Source organism: Chrysochloris asiatica, unplaced genomic scaffold, assembly GCF_000296735.1.
Source record: "Chrysochloris asiatica unplaced genomic scaffold, ChrAsi1.0 scaffold00576, whole genome shotgun sequence".
Lineage (NCBI taxonomy): Eukaryota > Metazoa > Chordata > Mammalia > Afrosoricida > Chrysochloridae > Chrysochloris > Chrysochloris asiatica.
In genome coordinates this window covers 134,365-151,257 of record NW_006409094.1, presented here as the reverse complement: position 1 = coordinate 151,257, position 16,893 = coordinate 134,365, and the positions used below count along the sequence as shown (strand labels likewise).

Below are 16,893 nucleotides of genomic sequence, written 5' to 3'. Positions count from 1 at the left end.
AGTTTCGAACCGCTGACCTTAAGGTTCGCCGCCTGATTCGTAACCACTACGCTACCAGAGCTCCTTACCCATCGGTATTTCCTTTCATCAGCTCCACCCAAACAGATTGAATAGTACCTACTGGAGATTCTGCCTTCCGCCATGCTCCTTAGCACTAGGTTCCCTCTTGAAAGCTTGTAAGCCAGTCACTTCTTGCCTTTGTAGTCCCCCTCCCCATTTGAGTATTCAATGTCCAAGTTGCCCATCTCCGTCCATTCTGTGTGTGGGTGTGCGTGTGAATGTTTCTTGCTGTAAGGATTTGTTTCTTCTTTTGAGTTGCTGCTCCATAGGTATAGGTCAAGTTCATCAGACTGTATCAGCTCACTTTCCCGCCCCCCTCTTCTTTCCTCTCCTGGTTGAGCTCCGATCATCCAGTCATCCGGTCCAGGTCACGTGGGTATCATCTGCAAGTGTGGGCGATCCTGTGCATATGTCCTCTCTTCCCGTCAGCCGGTAGCTCCACTTCTTCTAGTAGTTTTCAATCCCCAACATTGCTGAAAGCTGTAGCTGGGGAAAAAGCTGCCCAAGTTAGAAGAACAAGCCAACACATGGGCTTCCTGGGGAGAAGGGAGAGACCACAGACATCTTCCTCCCAGTTGTTGTGAGAAGAAAAGCACACCGTGGCAACACATATAGGACACGGCAGAATATTCCCTAGCTGTTGTCTAACCAGTCAGAAGAGGATACTGTGGACGGGCTGGCGGCGTGGGGCTGCAACTGACACCCACACACAGATGCCTGGGCCAAGCTCCTTTCTGTGGCTTCTAAAACGGAAGCCACACAACTACTCTACTCTTCCCTGTGGGAGAGATGACAAACTTGCAAATTGTGACTTTCTGTAACAGGTGTACCATGCTACAGAGAAAAAGGAAACTGAACTAAGTATACAGGACACAGGTCCAATGTTCACGAACAAACCCCATGGCTGTTGCCAGCGGCCGCGGCTACTCTAGAAAGTACATCAGCCCTGGAAGCCAGGTATCATGCCAGATGTGCCAGATGCAACAGCTGCAGGGAAGATGGTAACCTTCAACTACCAGTCCAAAATGCTGACTTTAAAAAATGTCCTTCAAGTGGAAAGCCCAACCATGCAGACATCTTGCCCATAAACTTACAGTATGTTGTTATTGTTAAGTGCCATTGAGTGGGTTCCAACTCATAGTGACCCTGTACAGGGTTTCCGAGAAGCAGCTGGTGGGTTTGAACCTCCGATCTTGTGGTTCAAATTGATCTAGCAGTTCATCATTTTAACCTGCATTGCCACACCAGGACTCCTACAGTATGCTTCAAAATTGGAAATAACTAACGACTGAACAGAAAGCCCTCCACTCCTCTAGCTCCCTCATAGTTAGTAAGCTTGTGAGCAAAGCACGGGACAGAGGTGGAGGAGAAGCTGAGCCAGCCCTCTGCAATCAGTGCTGGTGTCTCCCTAGAGGGCCAGCAGTTCTTCCAGACCATGCACAAGACAAAGACTGTAAATGGCAAGAAAAAAAAAATCGTAGTCACGGGCAAAGTTGTTATTCCCCAAAGTGATCAAGTAGAGTTCTGGACCACAAGGTTGGTTTGAACCACAAGGTGGGTGGCTCAAACCCACCAGCTGCTCCGCGGAAACCCTATACAGGGCTGCTATGAGTCGGAACCGACTCACTTAACAACAATCAAGTGGAAAACTGTAACGGCAAAGCAGGGACTGCACTGAGTCCCCACACACAAAAATTTGAGAGACGTGGAAAGCCAAAAGGTACTGCAGTATCCACATGCCCATCAACCACAGAAGAAAGCTGCCCTGTTTACCTGAGTCCACACACCTGAAGGGCCTTTCAACAGCTCCCCCAAAGCAGCTGCGGCGGTGGCTTCATAGGAGGCCAGCCTGAGGACAGGAAGGATCCTAGATTTCCTGTTGGCTCTTGTTAACAAAAGGTCAACATTTTCGAAATCTTAGACTTGAACAAACAAAACACCCAACATTAAAGAACAAGAGACTAATTCAAAAGTTGAATCATTACTACTAACAGACTTCACCACCATGAACTTTTCACAGCCCCCTCTGGAAAATTAACAAACCTCCCCTTGTTAATTTTATCTCTAACAACTCCTTTCCTGCTCTGCTCTTTCAACTCTGACTTTCCTTCCTTCATCTGTTCCCTGTTGTTCTGGTTTTATAAGTGTCTACGCTTGCCTTCTGAGTGATTGAAAGCACCTTTTAAATCTTCTCTTCTAAAATCAAAGTAACAAGTTGATTGGGACACTTGAGTTGAGACCAGAGCAGCAAACAGAGCTCTCACTTGAATTTTTTTCTGGATTTTTCTCCCCCAACTCCCACCTTTTTTTTTTTTGTACAGGGCATAGATTGAATTAGTTTGCTTTTTCCTAATTTAAATATCTATGTATATATTAAAATATTAAAATGTCCTCTAAATATTTTCTGTTCATGCAGGTCTGTTTTTAGTAGATCACAGCCGTTCCTCCCACCTCATTTCTCCAAAAATAAAACTACATCGCCCTCCTGACCAGCGAGAATCTCCTCCAGATGAGATTTGGTTTGAGGGTTCCTGATGACTCTGCAGTCTTTAATTGTATGTGTGCCAGCCTCACCTTTGGCCAGAACCTCAGGAGTCTCCCTCTGCCTTTTGTCTCACTGCAGGGAATAGAAGACCTCCTCAGCACCTTCTCCTAGACAGGAGAGTGAGCCTTTCTTGCTCTGGGTCCTCCTCTGCAGGGAGAACTGCTGTGCTCAGCTCCTGTCCCTTGACCAATGAAAACCCAGAGGCCTCTCTAGACTTCAGTCTTGTTTTGATTTAAGCTGCTGAGAGTGAAACCTGGAGCACAGTGCCTTGTGCCTTTAGGGCAGTCATGTGGGGCAAAGGGTGCCACCACTTGAATATTTAGACACTGAATGGGATGTAAGATGTGGGGGTAGGGAGTTCGTTACTTTTTTTTTTTTTTTTGCCTGATTTTTCTCCTTTTTTTTTTTTTAAATTAAATAAATGGATCAAAATGAAATAATTCAAAAAAAAGAAAGAATTCAAGCTCTGCCTTCAAAAACCTTTTTCTTCAGTATTAACAAAAACAATAAATCCCAAGTTTTTTTAACCGTCAAAAAAAAAAAATCCATATATTATTCTTAAATAGGAATAACCACAGAATGTCACTTGTGTTGATACTCTGGAAAAAACAGAAGAGAAAATGAAAAAATAGCTAGGTAATATTTTCATTACGTATTCCACAACAAATGCTTATCTTGTGGTGTTCAGAAGTACAAAAGGGGAAGAGAAGGTTTACAAAAATGTGTCCTTTGGCCTAGGTTCCTGAGAGACAATCATTGGAATTCCATGAATAATCGAGGTGTTTTTATGATCTAAACTCTCCAGACCACACCTAAGGATTTGTGCTAAGGAACAGGGGTCTAGTCAGGCCAGAAAGAACAACAGGTAGCCAAAATCAACCAACCTCGGGAGGCATGATTTAATCTACCATACATGTTCACTGTATGGTGTGGCACTGTAGGATAAGCACTGGAATACTAACCACAGGTTGGTAGTTCAAACCCACCAGCCACTCCTTAAAAACCCTATACCGGGTGACTATAAGTCAGAACTGACTCAATGGCACTTCACAACAACCCATGCAATGGGGACTCAATCATGACTACCTGATGACTGAAACCAATAAAGGCCCCAAGAGATTCCTAATATGTGAATGGAGCATGAAGCACCCTCTTTGGATAAAGAAACTCCACACTGGGAACCCTCCAGACTTGGTCCATGCATCTCTCTTCTGTATGATGACTCTGATTTTACCCTTTTCTTATAATAGATCTATAATCATAAGCACAGTACTTTCTGTAAGGCGTTGCAGTAAATTCTCAAACCCAAAGAAGTGGGAGCCGGCTAGCTGAGCGTGAAACCTCAGCCCCAAGCTGTGGCATCCTGAGGCAATCCAGCCGGTCAGAAGTAGGGGTGTCGATTCCAGAGCTTGCCGCTGATGTCAACCTATTTCCCGGTTTGATGGACAAAGTCCTTTCAACTTGTGAACCCTGGCCTCGCTCTGGGTGGCGAGAGAGGGGCAGCTGGTGTCAACAGATGACTGAGAGTGGAAAATGAGCATTTGTTTAATCTTCACATTTTGGGAAGTGGATTTAAGTTGATTCAATTCCCATTTACCAAAGGAATTCTGGGTGAATAGAGAGCAAGACAAAAGCCAACCACAAAAGCAAAACCCTTTAGAAACAAAATAAGGAAACGCTCCTTCTAATAAGTATAAAACTAAGTCCGGGATGAGTATGCCCACAGCGCTGGCTTCCATGCCCTGCCTAAGGAGCAATGCACAGAAAACACATGCAGGTTTGTCAACCACTAACCATCAAGGGCAAGATAACACTTTCCGCATGGAGTTAATCCAAGGTGTATTTTAAATTAAAATCAGGCCTTTAATCAAGTACGCTTTCTCTGTGCTTTCTCCCAGGATTGTGTCCTATAGGGTGAGGGAGGATAATAAGGTGAAAGGCACAGAAAATCCCCACTGTGCAGACCAGTGTGAAGAAAAGGACAAGCACTTATTTTATTGCTTCCTCTACATTTCTGTTTTTTTTCTTTAATGCGGGAGGTAAATGTTTTAATTACAAAACTGTCTCTTAAATCTAAATCCAATCAGAAAGCTAGAGAATTTACAATCTTCTAAGATTGAAAATCTTCTGAAAACAAACATATCTTTCCAGGGGAACAGATTTCCAATGGATTTAATTGTCCTGATTCACTTTCTGTCTTTGCAGACCTCTCCCTCACCCTTTCAGTTCCCATCTGTCACCAAGACCTGTCGATTCCCCCTCCTTGGATTCTCTCAAAGCTGTTGACTTTGCAAAATGTATTCAACTCCTACCCAAGTTCAGAGCAGCAATATTTTCTCCGCTGGAAATACTGCCTGACTTATCTGTCTCTTCACCATTTCCCACCCACATTCTTTCTCATCCACACCAGATTTGACCACAGTGGCACACTGTTTAAACCCTGTCGATGGTTCCCCTCACCTGGAACTCCGTAGTGACTCAATGACCCTTAGGGTCCTTACTTTCCTCTCTACTCAGACACTCCCACTCGACACCCTTCCAGTTCTCTGTTCCTACCTCCAGACATCCTGGGACATGCTCACCTGGCACTTCCAGGGTATAGACCCCGGGAACAGTTTTCCACTGAGCTGTCAACTCCCTCACCAGAGTCGGCCTGGTAAAGGATAAACAGATCCTCTTCCCTAGCCCAGCTCAACTTCACACTAGAGTCCTAGACCAAAAAGGCTGGAAAGCGAAAGCTCATCTTCAGACCCATTGAGACTTGCATTCTAAGCTGTGGCTCTGGAGCTCAGGCTGCAGCTGCAGCATCTGTTCCCCACCTTTTACTTCTTGGTTTTGACAAAGGGAGCAGCATTCTTGGAGCCATTTGTAGTGTGTTGGTTCGGGACCCAGTGCACCCCACATTTGCTTACCACTAAAACCTTTCATGGGTACGAAATGGGAAGGCACAGACCCCTGATGTGCACAGTAAGTGCTATGTGAATACAAAGAGTAAGACATGGAGAATTAATGGGAACATGAAAGAAAACCTATCAGCAAATAAGCGGGTTAACAAAATGTGTATGTACATGTATAGGAACACTTGTTGCTGTTAAGTGCTATCGAGTCGGTTCCGACCCATAGCGACCCTGTACAGGGTTTCTGAGGGTGTAAATCTTTACAGGAGTAGAAAGCCTCATCTTTCTCTTGCGGAGCGGCTGGTAGTTTCGAACCGCTGACCTTAAGTTTCATTACTCCGCCAAAAAGAGATATGAAGTTCTGATGCATGCTACTACATGGGTAAACCTTGGAAACATTAAATAAGTCAGACACAGAAGGTGAAATATTGCACGATCCCACTTCTGTGATCAACTACCAACACTCATGGAAGCAGCAGTCAGGAAATCAAACAACGTATTGCATTAGGCAAATCTGCTGCACAAGACCTCTTTAAATTGTTGAAGAGCAAAGACGTCAGTGTGAAGACTAAGGTGCGCCTGACCCAAGCTATGGTATTTTCACTCACCTCATATGCATGCTAAAGTTGGACAGTGAATAAGGACAACCGTAAAAGAACTGATGCATTTGAGTTGTGGTGTTGAAGGAGAATATTGAAAGTGCCATGGACTGCCAAAAGAACCAACAGATCTGTGTTGGAAGAAGTGCAGCCAGAGTGCTCCTTGGAGGCCAAGATGGCCAGACTCCATCTCTCATAGTCAGACATGTTACCAGGAGGGACCAGTCGCTGGAGAAGGATATCATGTTCGGTAAAGTGGAGGGTCAGAGAAAAAGAGGAAGACCCCCAGCAAGATGGGCTGGCACAGTGGTGGCAGTAATGGGCTCAGGTATAGCAATGACTGTGAGGTTAGCCCAAAACCAGGCACTGTTTCCTTCTGTTGTGCATGAGTCAGTACCAACTCGATGGCACCTAACAACAACAACAACAACTTCTACGAAACACCCTGAGGAGACAAAGGCCCAGAGACAGAAAGTAAGGCCAGCGGGGAGAGAGGAGACTGAAGGGTTACTGCTGAAGGAACCGAGTTTCTATTTGAGGTGATGAAAACGTCTGGAAATGGGTGGTGTTGATGGTATCGAAACACAGTGAATACAATTAATGCAACTGAATTGTATAATTAAAAACAGTAAAACTGGGAAAATTTTGGTTGTAAATGTTTCACCATAATAAATTTTTTTTTAACAGAGAGAAAAAGAGTTCATCTAAGAACCCTTAATTCCTCAATAAATCATAGAAAAATCAAGGAATTCCCTATGATGTCCTCCTCCAGCGACTGGTGCCTCCTGATGAGGGGCCCAAAGCGAGTGAGTCAGACACTGCTCTGCTGTGACCCATAAAGATTTAATTGGCTAATGTTCTGAAGTAGTTTACCAGGCCTTTCTTCCTAGACTTTCTTAGTCCACAAGTTCACTCTGCACAAGTCTACCCTGGTTCCCTCAGAAAACCAACCTCCAAGAAGAAAATCTGTCCCAGAGAGAAGAAACTGGAGCCGTGTGAGGAGACGTTTCACTGGGTAATTCAGTCTGGAAGGGCCCGCAGCCTGGTTCAGCCCCACACAGCCATTCACTGGGTACCAGGAGCCTTCACGCGGCCTCTAGGGACTCACAGATAATAACGCCTGTCTGTAAAAGCAGCCAGGTTATTTTGAAAAATTAAATGCACTTGTGTGTGAGAACGCTCTTTAAAAAGTCTAATGCATAATGGCCAGACTTCCCAGCATTATTCATTTTCTTATGGAGATGTAGAATCTTACAGAGAGAGCCACTTACAAACACCAGTGCTGTTGCAGCCAAAGGAAGCAGCTCTTCTATCCCTCAGAACCCAACAGGCCCAAGAACCAACCAGACGGACCACTCTCAGACACCCAACTATGGAAATGCCATCACCTGATGCTTTACGACAGGAAAGCAGACTTAGGCATTCAATATTTTCATGCCCCTAGTCACCATGTGAGAGAGGAGATGCCAGCCCACTAAGCTTCCCTAAAGGAGGGCGGATGCCACACAGGGAGTGGCAAAGCTGGGTGAAGCCTGTCCTTCCCTACCTTGCCCAAAAATCTCCCAAAACCAAACCAGTTGCTAATGAACAAGTTGACTGAACTCACATGTGTAGAATAGAACTGCTTCAGAGATTTTCAAAACCACAGCCTTCCAGAAGCAGATCACCAGGCCTGTGTTCTGAGGCACATCTGAGTGGATTCAAACCACCAATCTTTCAATTAACAACCTAGTGTGCTTAACCATTTGTGCCACCCAGGCTGCCTCGACCTTGCCCTGCTGTCTCAACAAGCTTTTCTTTTTCTGAGTGCAAAACAGTGCACAGATGAACAGCCTCTCTACCATTCCTCTACCCAGCGATCTTTCCAGTTAGGTCAGTTGCTCCATTTCAGGAACAACATAGGAAATGTTCCTTAAACAATTTACTTTGCACCTTGAAATGTTCATTTATACAGTTTAACAAAGAAATGAAAAGTATAAATATCAAAGCATATAAGCGGCTGCAAGACACCAGCCTAGTGAGAATGTCACAAACACAAACATAAAAAAAATCAAGTTACTTCTTACTCTAATTTTTGGCAAGCAGAAATGAACACAAAAGCAGGAAGCTTCATATTTCTTTTGACAAAGTGCTACTAAGAACCCCAAGTCTCCCAGACTGCTCTCCCAAACCTTTCAGAAATTGGCTTAACTGTCACTACCATGCCCTCTGCCCAATGCATATGGAAGGAGGTTGGCAGAAGAAAGATGTACGTAGCATGAGACACCGGGAAGAATGCAATAGTTAAAGGAAATAGAGGTAAATATAATTAACTCTTGGTACATGGAAAGGATTGCAATCATTATAATGAAGCCAAGTATATGATTTGTTGAATGTAAACTGATGATCTGCTCTGTAAACCTTCACTCAATTCACAGTAAAAAAAAATTAAATAACTAAATAAAATAAAACACAGCCATAAGCTGTCTGCCACTTGCCACAAAAGCTCTGCAGGAGGACTTTGTCTCTTTTTGCTTCTGTTTGCCGTTTCCTTGGAGAGCTGATGTGGTGTGGCAATGATCTTCCCCACTCCTACACCAGTACTACCTTATTAACATAACAATGGGGATCCATTCCCAAATGGGACTAGAACCCTAGGTATTGTTGTTAAGTGCCTTGTGTGTGTGTATGTGTGTGTGTGTGTGTGTGTGTGTGTGCACGTGTGGGGGTGTTCGGTTGCAACCCCTAAGGACCTTTTATAGAGTTTCCAAGGAGAAGCTGGTGAGCTTGAAGCTTGAACCACCCACCAACCTTGCTGTGCAATATGACTTTGCAGTCCAGTGCATTACTCGGTCAGAGTCATGCGAGGAGATGTGATTTACAACACATAATTGGGGTGGGGCGGGGAGGAAACAATTTAAACTGTAACAATCATTAAAATCACAATTCTGGGGAGAGAGGTGCCCCGGGAAAGATTTACAGTCTCTGAAGCCCTATATAGGATCACTATGAGTCGGAATCAATTCAATGACAGTGGAGTGTTGGGTGGATAGGGAAGTAGGGAAAGAAGAGAAGGGGCTAAGGTCCTCAGTTTTATTTATACCAGTTTTATGTAAAGTTCTAACTGAGTGAGGAGCACCAATGTTACCTATTCTGACTTTCCGGCAGGCCCAGTAATGCAGTTTCAGGCCTCAACACATCACCACTGCATGGCAGAAGGAAGCTCAACCTATGTTCTACTTTATCCACTGAGTCCAGATGGCACTGTAGGCGTTGGCACAGTGTCTGTTACACCTGAATTCACCTGCTGGGGGAACTAGCAATCTGTGTGAGGGCGGGGATGATCAGAAGTTCCAACCTGGCTTACCTTCTAAAATTGCTCAAGGATCCCAGTAAGCATGTGCCAAGATGAAGTATCTTAGAAGTGCTACATCAATTATATTGCCAAAGTATTTGTTCAATAGATTGTCTCTCTTAATTATAATGTCCTTCACTTTTTAAATCATTTCCTTAAAGAAGGTTAAAAATTTTTGAGAATTCTAGTAATGCATTTAAAATGAATAAAACTTTACTTTTTAAAAGTTTAAAAAGTGGACTCCTGGACAGCAGGACTCTTGGTGTGGCACTATCTGATAAGCAATGAACTGGGAACCAAATGTCAGCGGTTCAAACCCACCAGCTACTCCTCAGAAACCCTGTACAGGGTCGTTATGAGTCAGAATTGACTAACTGGCACTGAACAACAATATCGTACGACACTATTTCTGTACTAATCTCAAGTGCCAGTCTCTACATCACAATTAATGTGGAAACGTAGAAAACATTTGTGTGTGTGTGTGATCTTGAAAAGATTATATAATCTCTGAAGCCCAACCCTGAGAATTTCTGGTTGTGTTTGAAAAATCTGTATGTATATATATATATATATATATATATAATTTTTTTTTTTTATAAACTCCCAGGTAATTGTGATGTGTAGCCAGTTTTGCCTGCCTACTCTGAAGCAACTTCCGTAACAAATTCTAACATGTCAAGATGCGGTACAAATACAGTCCATCTGATAAGCAAGAATTGAGAATTTTGCACATGGAACACAAACAGACCACAGATGCTGTTCTGGCTTGAACTGTGTCCCTTCCATAGATATACTGAAGTCCTTTGCTATTGTTGTTAGCTATAGCTGAGGCAGCCACCAACTCACTGAGACCACAAACCCAATGGGATAAAATGCTGCCCAGTGTTGCACCTTCCCCAGGATCAGACTATTGTGAGTTTTTACCAGCTGATTTTCAAAAAGTGATGTTCAGGCCTTTAATCGTAGTCTGTCAACTCCCCTAAAACCTGTTCACCACCCTAGCAAAAGCCCAGCTTTTGCTGAGAGATGGGTGGATGGTTATGCATGAGATGTACCAGGGCCAGGAATCAAACCTGTGGTGGTGGTGGTCCGACTCATCGCAAGCCTCTATAGGGTTTCTGAGGCTATAAATCTTTATGGAAGCAGAAAGCCTGATCTGTTTCCTACAGAATGACTGGTAGGTTCGAATTGCTGACCTTGCGAGTCTCTCATATGGAAGAGGAGAATTCTACCATGGAATCATCACTGCCCTCCACTGAAGTATTAGTCACTGATCTTTATGAACGTGGCTTTATTTGGAAACTGGATCTTTGCAGATGTGTCTGGTTAGCATGAGGACAATATGAGCAGAGTTCTTATGGAGAGAAGAGACAGAGACACCTAGGGAGAACACCGTGTGAGGACAGAGGGACAGAGTGGACGGAGGGCCTTGTGAAGATGAAGGCAGAGATAGCAATGATTACACAAGGCTGTGACCACCAGAAACTGGAAGAGACAAGGAAGGATGCTCCCTACCCATCCCTAGGCTTCAGAGGGAGGGAGCAGGGTATTGCTGACACCTAGATGTTGGAATTTGTAGCTTAAGAGAAAATAAAATTTCTGTTGTTTGAAAGCACCTAGCTGTGGGAGTTTGCTCCTGCAGTCCTAGAAAACTAATAACAGATATTGTCTCTTAACATCCTTTCAGATAACATCCAAGCACATTTATACTCAAGGTCCCCTAAGGGTGTTTGCTATTGTTGTTTTAAAGGGAAACTCACCACCTTTTGATTATTATGCCCCCCTATAGGAATTAGCACTGGACTACAAGGTCAATTTGAACGGCAAAGTTGGCAGTTCAAACTCACCAGCCACTCCTCGGAAACCCCATACAGGGTAGATATGAGTCAGAATCACCTCAACCACATTTATGAACAATGGTTTTAAAAAAGACCCCACACTCAGACTCTTGCGGCATTGGACCAGAGGTGGGATACAGGCAGGTGAGGCAGAGGACGTAGGATACAGGTAGGAGACAGCGGGTCTGTGAGGCCCAGAATGCTCTTGCAGCTCAGATGGGTAGAACAGAACACTAGATGGGGCTGGGAGCATCCTCTCCTGCGGCCACCCTCTCAGCCACAGTCACTGGCGATACCTCTTCCTCTAGCTCCAGCAGCAGCAGTGGCAACAAGGACAACCAGAGCAGGTTCCCTTACAGTTTTACTTAAGATAGTGTTCACAGACCTTCCTGTTTCACAGAGCATAGCATGGACACCAAGCACAGCATACCTGGGCAGATGCTTTCCCAAAGTTAGTCCAGAAGAAGACCATTTCATCTTCTATGACCTAATCCCCCACTCTGCTTCTGAGCCTTGTAGATATAATGGGGGAAAGACATCAAAGTACTGAATTTCAGTACAATTTTGCCCTTCTATCCCTTGTGCTGAACATTATTGTAATTCAGTGGCCATAACCTGACTTTAGACCCAAGTGTTGCCACCTTTCATCCAAAGCTTTCCTATCTAATAAGAGAGCCACTAGACATACTTAGCTATTTGAAGTTAATTTTTTTTTTCTTTTTTAAACTTAAAAGTCACAGGATGTGGCTAGAGGCTCCAGCACTCACTACCCAGCATCAATAGACAACATTTCTACCCCCACAGAAATGTCTGTGGGACACGACAGACCCTCAGAAAAGTCTATGGGACAAAACATCTATTTCCCTAGACTTGTTCATCACATTTCCCCCTAATGTGGTGCTATGGGACTGCTAATTGCAAGGTCAGTGGTTCAAACTCACCAGCTGCTGCTCGGAAACTCTATACATGGTCGCTATGAATAGAATAGAAACCTACTTAAGGGTCTTTATGAACAACAACAACATATTTGATTTTCAAGCTTTATCCAGGATCACACTTGAGGGATACAAGACCCTTGCTGGAGTAACAGGAGTCCCTGATGGCACAAATGATGAAGCACACGTTGCCAACTGAAAGGTAAACAGTTCAAATCCATCCAGAGATGCCTCACAAGAAAAGCCGGGAGATGTGCTTCCAGCCCTACCCTGTACACGTGGGGTCACACTGAGCCACGGCTGGCTCCCTGAACACTGATGGTGGCTTGACTACAGTGCCTGCCCAAGACAGTGGACAATGGCAGAGGACACCAGGAAAGCCTGAAGCTGAACATCACCTGAGATTTGCAGACCATTCCTGCCAGAGATTTCAACATCCCCACCATGTGCCACAGTTGAGAGTCACTTCAAGATCACCAGTTGACTCTAAGACTCTAAAACAGCATCTTCTTCTGATTCAAGCTATGAGTTTTAACCTTCTAAGGAAAAAGATGAACAGATTATATAGAGGCAAGCAACCACAAGGTCAGCAGTTCAAATCCATTAACTGCACCTCAGAAATCCTATACAGAGTTGCTGTGAGTTGGAACCAACTTGACAGTACTTAACAACAACAACTGAGGTGACAGAACAACCCTACTTCTCTAGCAACTGTCTTAACATCCTGAGGGAATCAGACACCAGTCTCCTGAGACTTTGGAGCTGGGACTAAAAAAGAGCTTGGCTTTTTTTTTTTTAAAACTTTTATTGTGAATTGAGTAATAGTTTACTTGGGAGAACATCAACTTTACATTTATCTTATCATATTTCGTTTGGGAGAACATCAGCTTTACATTCATCTTATTGTATTTCGTGTCATTGCAATGATTACAATCCCTCCATGTATCATCATTCAACATTTGCTTCCATTCCCCACCCTCCCTTTTTTTTGGGGGGATATACACCAAAGCACTCAAAAGTACATTAACTATTCCAATAACCAAAGGGTACACCCCCACCCCCCCGGCCATCAGCACACAGCCCCTCTCCCCCTCCATGAGTCTACAGGCCCCAGCTGCTCCAGCTCTCCACATCATCATCTCTGCCTCCATCTCTGGAGTCACTACTTCTCTGAGTAGCGTCCCACACTCCGCTTTTCTCCCTTGATGGTTCCAGGGTTCTCTACTCCTGCACTGCAAAGTCAACCACTCCCTTCCTTTTGTTACAAAAACGTCTATCTTTACATTTGCAATACTCACAGTCAGTCCTGATAACAATTATTCACTATTGAACCACAAGAGTTTTATCCCCATCTTCTTTCACCAGCCCTGTCCAGTCATGTTATAAACCACTCAGGGGAGATTCTACCTTCCCCGTATCCTCTGAAACTAGGCTCCCTCTTGAAAGCTTATAAGCCAGTCACTTGGTGCCTTTGTAGCCCCCTCATTTTGGGTAGCCAGTGTCTAAGTTGCCTATCCCTGTTGACCCTGTGTACTGAGGGGGTGGGAATAATCCTCGCTGTAAAGATCTGTCCCCTACTTTGAGTTATTACATCCACAAGCATAAGTCAAGTTCACCAAATTGTAGCAGATTACTCTTTCTTTCCTCTTCTTTCTTCCTCTAGTCATGTTCTGATCATCCAGCCATTGAAGCCAGGTCAAATGGGTATTATCTGCAAGCATGGGTGTTCTTGTGGATCTCCCCTCACTTCATATCAGCTGGAAACTTCACACTCTGCTCTAGTCCTCTGTGGCCATGTCCCTGTCCCTGGGCCCAGGAGTCCCCAGGTCTTGCCATACTGCTGGCCAACCAGGTCTCAATCCAGGTTGACAGGAGTCTGTTGAATGTGGTTGGACTTGCTCGCAACTTCATTGCTGTTTTTCTCCCACTTTCCCTTATTGGTAGACCAATGTGAACATGTAGTTTTGAAGCAAGGAGACATAAGAATATAAAAATGTTTTAAGTTTCTACAGTGAAAAACTTTACTCAATACAAAAGCAGATGGAGCAGTATAATGAACCCCCATGTACCTATCACCCAGCTTCAAGAATGGCCAGTGTGTCTTCCTCTCTGCCCCCACCATGCTCTTCTGATGGACAGAAAGGAGGGGCCACTGCAACCCTGCAAGTGGGTGGGCAGCTGGGAGGCTGTGTCTGCTCCCAGAGGGAAGATGCAGAGCTGGAAGCCAATGTAGAGCTGCTTAGGGGCTAGGTGGCACTTTCTCTCTCTTTCCTCCACGTTAAGGGAGTTTGCACTCTTTGTCCGGCTAAGCAGACTGCACAAACGTGAGCTCCCATCACTGGGGTGGTCACTGTAGTTATTCCAAGTGTTCAAATGGCTGCCCAATCCTTTTAAAGCTGGCACAGCTCGGTTTCAATTGGCTGGGGGTGGGGGTGGGGGCGCGTAGAAGGAGGAAGGATCCATACAGGGAAGGGGGAAAAAAAAGATAATACTATTGCTACTGCTAGTGCCAGTTAAGCGCTCGACCACTACCCAAAACGTTGGTGGTCTGAACCCACCCAGCAACTCTATAGGAGAAAGATCTAGCAACTTCATAGGAGATGACAAGCTACAGCACTTATGGGGTTATTCTGCTCTGTCACAGGATCACAACTAGAATCAACTCCATGTCACCCAACAACTGACAAGAGTTATCACTACACCTCTGCTGTTCCTACAGGAGATGCTGCTTTACTGCTGCTGTTGGTACTTGTTGTCGCTAAGCGTCGCCGAGTTGGTTCCAACTCATAGCCACCCTGTAGAGGGTTTCCAAGGAGCAGCTGGAGAGTTTGAACCACAAACCTTGAGGTTCAAACCAACTTTGTGGTTAAATGCTTTATCCCACAGCACCACACCAGGACTCCTACCACTGTTGTTGTTAAGTGCCGTCGAGTCAGTTCCGACCCATAGCCACCCTGTATAGGGTTTCCCAGGAGCGGCTAGTGAGCTTGAACCACCAATCTTGCTGTTCAAACCAACTTTGTGGTCCAGTGCACTACCCCACAGCACCACAACAGGCAGCCGGTTTTGAGGAACAGCAAGTTCTAATTCAAAAACGTCCATGTTCTGGACTAATTAAGGCTGTGTGCCTGCGGGCAGGAGGTTGGCTTGCACAATGTGCCCTTTGGCCATTTAAATGGATATGTATTTTCTGTTTTGTCTGTGTACATCAAATATTTTTGCTTTGTTCATTTGTAAAATATAAGATATAAAAGAGAAGCTACAGGGAGGAAGTAGGACAACTGTTGTTGCAGTTGTAATCACTGAGATCAAACAAAGCGTGTCATTTGCTGAATGTAAAGCTGATGACCTTGTCTGTTAACCTTCACTCAATTCACAATAAAAAGTTAAAAAAAAAAAAAAAAAAAAAGGTCCATGTTTGTCGTATTACTCCACAACAGGTTATGCGCAAAGAAACCAGTATTTCTAAATCTAGGACACCTGCCTCATGTGGTGAGGATGCTTTCCTGGATTAGTATGAACTTTCTTCAGCCTTGGTTCTCTGAGGACTCTGCCCACACAATGTGGGGAGTTCCCAGTTGTTCGTGGTGGTCCATTTATATGGATCTAGGACCTTCTGGTAGCATATTAGTTACTAATTGGGCTGCTAACCTCACAGTTAGCAGTTTGAAACTACCAGCTGTTCTGTGGGAGAAAGATGAAGCTTTCTGCTCCCATAAAGATTTACAGCCTCAGAAACCCTGTACAGGGTCGCTATGGGTCAGAACCGACTCCACGGCACATAACAACAACTACAGGGCCTTCTGAGAATGTACCCAGTCCAACCCTTCAACCTCTTTCCTTCCTCCACACACAAAGCATGTACCCACACATCCAAACAGTACACCCAGATATCCAGGAGCTTCGAGGACCGTGAAAAGAGACAGGATGTTCCTAGGATTTTGTAACTCATGGATTGGTGAAATTTCAGAATTATTTGGTAGACTGAGGGAGTTAAAATACAAAGATACTTGAAAGCCACACCTAAACATATATACTTTCACACACATACAACTCTCTCACAACTCAAGCACACACTCTCACAAACTCAAACACAAACATTTTCACACACAACTCTCTCACAAACTCTCATACACTCACTCTCACAAAGTCAAACAGACTCTCTCATTCACACACACACACACTCACACACACTCTCACAAACTCAAACACAAACATTTTCACACACAACTCTCTCACAAACTCTCATACACTCACTCTCACAAAGTCAAACAGACTCTCTCATTCACACACACACACACTCACACACACTCTCACAAACTCACTCACACATACGGTCTCACACATCCCTATAATTGCCTTTCACTACTATTTCAAAAAGAAAAGAAATTTTAAATACAAAAAAAAAAAACAGAAGAAGGCCAGAGGCTCAGAATAAAAAGGCAATTCTTCATAAGAAAAAAAGACAGTTGAATCATACACATGCTCACACAGCTGGAAGACTGACAGACAGCCGCACTACCTAGCTGTGGTCCCAGTGTTTCCTCACTCCTTACAGAAAGCACCACAGCTGAGCACTGGAAAAGCACTGAGGTGGCACTGATGGCCTCCTTGCCATGCCCAGCCACCCTGGGAGCCCATCTCAGCCCAGCTTTCCTGGGCCCTAACTCACCCACCCACTCCCC

The 16,893-nt window shown here is 44.5% G+C and overlaps 1 protein-coding gene and 1 pseudogene across 1 annotated transcript in view; one reads left to right on the top strand and one right to left on the bottom strand.

The window, feature by feature from the left end:
- Window positions 1-16,893, bottom strand: part of GOLM1 (golgi membrane protein 1) — a 70,907-nt gene that overhangs the window by 44,939 nt on the left and 9,075 nt on the right. The gene's annotated exons all lie outside the window — the stretch shown is intronic.
- LOC102827771 lies at window positions 961-1,837 on the top strand (annotated as a pseudogene).